This window comes from Arachis hypogaea, chromosome 3 (assembly GCF_003086295.3).
Source record: "Arachis hypogaea cultivar Tifrunner chromosome 3, arahy.Tifrunner.gnm2.J5K5, whole genome shotgun sequence".
Lineage (NCBI taxonomy): Eukaryota > Viridiplantae > Streptophyta > Magnoliopsida > Fabales > Fabaceae > Arachis > Arachis hypogaea.
In genome coordinates, this window is record NC_092038.1 from 103,488,731 (window position 1) to 103,494,112 (window position 5,382).

The 5,382-nt window shown below is 40.0% G+C and overlaps 1 non-coding gene across 1 annotated transcript; it reads right to left on the reverse strand.

Annotated features, from left to right (window-relative positions):
• Positions 1 to 1,338: 1,338 nt before the first annotated feature.
• On the reverse strand, positions 1,339 to 1,446 carry LOC112793728 (small nucleolar RNA R71). Its single transcript, XR_003198426.1, has one exon. It is a non-coding gene; the product is annotated as a small nucleolar RNA R71 (small nucleolar RNA).
• Positions 1,447 to 5,382: the final 3,936 nt, after the last annotated feature.

Consider the following 5,382-nt stretch of genomic DNA (forward strand, 5'->3'; position numbering starts at 1 on the left):
AGACTGGCGTTTAAACGCCAGCCAGGGTGCCTGGCTGGGCGTTTAACGCCCAAAAGGGTAGTAGTTTGGGCGTTAAACGCCAGAATGTGCACCATTCTGGGCGTTTAACGCCAGGATGGCACAAGGGGGAAGATTTTGTTTTCAAATCAATTTTTTTTCAAGTTTTCAAAGTTTTTCAAAATCAAATCTTTTTCAAATCATATCTTTTCAATCAAATGTTTTCAAAATCAATTTCTTTCCTTTTTCAAAGATACTTACTGACAATTAATGATTTGATTGAACATTTTTTGCCTTTTCTGTTGAGAAAGGTTTTATGTTTGAATCATATCTTTTCTTGTTAGGCAAGTCATTAATTTTTAAAATCATATCTTTTAAAATTGTTTTCAAATCATATCTTTTAAAATTGTTTTCAAATTATATCTTTTCAATCATATCTTCTCAATCACATCTTTTTCAAAATAAGTTTTCAATCAAATCTTTTTAATTTCTAATTTCAAAATCTTTTTCAAAAATCACTTGATTTCTTTTCCATTTTCATTTTCGAAAATTAAGTAATGTTTTTCAAAAATGTTTTCAAAATTTTTCACTTAATTTTCGAAAATTACTTCCCTCCTTCTCACATCTTTCTATTTATGGACTAACACTATCCCTTAAGGCAAAATTCGAACTCTATCTTCTTTGTTAAGTTCGAATTTTCCACTTCTGTCTTCTACTCTTCTTTTCCTCTGACACCTAAAGGAATCTCTATACTGTGACATAGAGGATTCCACATTTTCTTGTTCTCTTCTCTATCTTATGAGCAGGAGCAAGGACAAAGGCATTCTTGTTGAGGCTGATCCGGAACCTGAAAGGACCTTGAAGAGAAAGCTAAGAGAAGCCAAAGCACAACTCTCTTTAGAGCACCTGACCGAATTCTTCAAGGAAGAAGAACACATGGCAGCCGAAAACAACAACAACGCCAACAATGCAAGGAAGGTGCTGGGTGACTCTACTGCACCTACTCCCGACTTCTATGGGAGAAGCATCTCTATCCCTGCCATTGGAGCAAACAACTTTGAGCTTAAGCCTCAATTAGTTTCTCTAATGCAACAGAATTGCAAGTTCCATGGACTTCCATTGGAAGATCCTCATCAGTTTTTAGCTGAGTTCTTGCAAATCTGTGACACAGTCAAGACTAATGGGGTTGACCCTGAGGTCTACAGACTGATGCTATTCCCTTTTGTTGTAAAAGACAGAGCTAGGACATGGTTGGACTCACAACCTAAAGAAAGCCTGGACTCTTGGGAAAAGCTAGTCAATGCCTTCTTGGCAAAGTTCTTTCCACCTCAAAAATTGAGTAAGCTTAGAGTGGAAGTCCAAACCTTCAGACAGAAGGATGGAGAATCCCTCTATGAAGCTTGGGAAAGATACAAACAATTAATCAAAAAATGTCCTTCAGACATGCTTTCTGAATGGAGCATCATAGGTATTTTCTATGATGGTCTCTCTGAACTGTCCAAGATGTCCTTGGATAGCTCTGCTGGAGGCTCTCTTCATTTGAAGAAGACGCCTACTGAAGCTCAAGAGCTGATTGAAATGGTTGCAAATAACCAATTCATGTACACTTCTGAAAGGAATCCTGTGAACAATGGGACTAGTCAGAAGAAAGGAGTTCTTGAGATTGACACTCTGAATGCCATTTTGGCTCAGAACAAAATATTGACTCAACAAGTCAATATGATTTCTCAAAGTCTGTCTGGAATGCAAAATGCACCAAGCAGTACTAAGGAAGCTTCATCTGAGGAAGAAGCTTATGATCCTGAGAACCCTTCAATAGAAGAGGTGAATTACATGGGAGAACCCTATGGAAACACCTATAATTCTTCATGGAGAAATCACCCAAATTTCTCATGGAAGAATCAAGATAGACCTCAACAAGGTTTCAACAACAATAATGGTGGAAGAAACAGGTTTGGCAATAGCAAGCCTTTCCCATCATCTTCTCAGCAACAGACAGAGAGTTCTAAGCAGAATACCTCTGACTTAGCAACTATGGTCTCTGATCTAATTAAGACCACTCAAAGTTTCATGACTGAAACTAGATCGTCCATTAGGAATTTGGAAGGACAAGTGGGTCAGCTGAGCAAGAAAATTACTGAACTTCCTCCAAGCACTCTCCCAAGCAATACTGAAGAAAATCCAAAAGGGGAGTGCAAGGCCATCAATATGGCCGAATTCTGGGAGGAAGAAGAGGCAGTGAACGCCACTGAGGAAGACCTCAATGGACGTCCACTGACCTCCACTGAGTTCCCCAATGAGGAACCTTGGGAATCTGAGGCTCAAACTGAGACCATAGAGATCCCATTAGACTTACTTCTGCCATTCATGAGCTCTGATGAGTATTCCTCCTCTGAAGAGGACGAGTATGTCACTGAGGAGCAAGTTGCTAAATACCTTGGAGCAATCATGAAGCTGAATGACAAGTTATTTGGAAATGAGACTTGGGAGGATGAACCCCCTCTGCTCACCAAAGAACTGGATGACTTGTCTAGGCAGCAATTGCCTCAAAAGAGGCAGGATCCTGGGAAGTTTTCTATACCTTGTACCATTGGCACCATGACCTTCAAGAAGGCCTTGTGTGACTTAGGGTCAAGTGTGAACCTCATGCCCCTCTCTGTAATGGAGAAATTAGGGATCTTTGAGGTGCAAGCTGCAAAAATCTCACTAGAGATGGCAGACAACTCAAGAAAACAAGCCTATGGACTTGTAGAGGATGTTCTGGTTAAAGTTGAAGACCATTACATTCCTACTGATTTCATAGTCCTAGAGACTGGGAAATGCATGGATGAATCCATCATCCTTGGCAGACCCTTCCTAGCCACAGCAAAGGCTGTGATTGATGTTGATAGAGGAGAGTTGATCATTCAAGTGAATGAAGAATCCTTGGTGTTTAAGGCCCAAGGATATCCCTCTGTCACCATGGAGAGGAAGCATGAAGAGCTTCTCTTAAAACAGAGCCAGACAGTGCCCCCACAGTCAAACTCTAAGTTTGGTGTTGGGAGGCCACAACCAAACTCTAAGTTTGGTGTTGAACCCCCACATTCAAACTCTAAGTTTGGTGTTGGGAGGGTCCAACACGGTTCTGAGCACTTCTGAGGCTCCATGAGAGTCCTCTGTCAAGCTAATGACATTAAAGAAGCGCTTGTTGGGAGGCAACCCAATGTTTTATAATTAATTATTTTCTTTTGTTATTTTATCTTTTTTTTGTAGGTTGATGATCATAAGAAGTCACAAAAACAATGAAAAAAGCAAAAACAGAATGAAAAACAGGAAGAAAAACAGCACACCCTGGAGGAAGATGCTGCTGGCGTTTAAACGCCAGTCAGCCTAGCAGTTGGGCGTTTAACGCCCAGTCTGGCACCCATCTGGGCGTTTAACGCCAGAAAGGGGCACCAGACTGGCGTTAAACGCCAGTAAAGGGCAAGAACCTGGCGTTAAACGCCAGGAATGGGCACCAGCCCGGCGTTTAACGCCAGAAATGGCTCAAAACGTGATTTTGAGTGCCATTTGGTGCAGGGATGACTTTTCCTTGACACCTAAGGATCTGTGGACCCCACAGGATCCCCACCAAACCCTACCACTCTCTCTTCTTCTTCACCCATTCACCAATCACCTCTACCAATCTCCCTCTCCTCCATTTCTTCTTCTTCTACTCTCTTTTTTCTTCTTTTGCTCGAGGACGAGCAAACCTTTTAAGTTTGGTGTGGTAAAAGCATTACTTTTTGTTTTTCCATAACCATTTATGGCATCCAAAGCCGGTTCAACTGAGAAGGCATGACCTCAAGCCCATCACTAAGAAAAAAAAAAAAGAAAAAAAAGATGGAGCAAAGAAGAGACCCCTCTCATCATGAGATCCCTGAGATACCTCAAGGGATGCACTTTCCTCCACAAGACTATTGGGAGCAACTAAACACCTCCCTAGGAGAATTGAGTTCCAACATGGGACAACTAAGGGTGGAGCATCAAGAACACTCCATCATCCTTCATGAGATTAGAGAAGATCAAAGAATCATGAGGGAGGAGCAACAAAAACAAGGAAGAGACATTGAGGAGCTCAAGCACTCCATAGGATCTTCAAGAGCAAGAAAGAGCCGCCATCACTAAGGTGGACCCGTTCCTTGATTTCCTTGTTATTTATTCTTCTGTTTTTCGAATTTTATGCTTATGTTTATCCATGTTTGTGTCTTGTGATCATTAGTGTCTTAGTGTCTATGCCAAAAAGTTATATGAATCCATCACCTTTCTTAAATGAAAACTGTTTTTATCACAAAAGAACAAGAAGTACAGGATTTCGAATTCATCTTTAAAACTAGCTTAATTAGTTTGATGTGGTGGCAATACTTTTTGTTTTCTGAATGTATGCTTGAACAGTGCATATGTCTTTTGAATTTGTTGTTCATGAATGTTAAAATTGTTGGCTCTTGAAAGAATGATGAAAAAGGAGACATGTTACTGAGGATCTGAAAAATCATAAAAATGATTCTTGAAGCAAGAAAAAGCAGTGAATACAAAAAAAAGGGGAAGGAAACGAAAAAAAAAAAAAGAGAGAAGGAAATAGAGTTGTGATCCAAGGCAAATAAGAGTGTGCTTAAGAACCCTGGACACCTCTAATTGGGGACTTTAGCAAAGCTGAGTCACAATCTGAAAAGGTTCACCCAATTATGTGTCTGTGGCATGTATGTATCCGGTGGTAATACTGGAAGACAGAGTGCTTTGGGCCACGGCCAAGACTTAATAAGTAGCTATGTTCAAAAATCATCATACTTAACTAGGAGAATCAATAACACTATCTGGATTCTGAGTTCCTAAAGAAGCCAATCATTCTGAATTTCAAAGGATAAAGTGAGATGCCAAAACTGTTCGGAGGCAAAAAGCTACTAGTCCCGCTCATCTAATTTGGAGCTTAGTTTCATTGATAATTTGGAGTCTATAGTATATTCTCTTCTTTTTATCTTATTTGATTTTCAGTTGCTTGAGGACAAGCAACGATTTAAGTTTGGTGTTGTGATGAGCGGATAATTTGTACACTTTTTGGCATTGTTTTTAGTATGTTTTTAGTAGTTTTAGTTGAGTTCTTAGTATATTTTTATTAGTTTTTAGTTAAAATTCACTTTTCTGGACTTTACTATGAGTTTGTGTGTTTTTCTGTGATTTCAGGTATTTTCTGGCTGAAATTGAGGGACCTGAGCAAAAATCTGATTCAGAGACTGAAAAGGACTGCAGATGCTGTTGGATTCTGACCTCCCTGCACTCGAAGTGGATTTTCTGGAGCTACAGAAGCCCAATTGGCGCGCTCTCAACGGCTTTGGAAAGTAGACATCCTGGGCTTTCCAGCAATATATA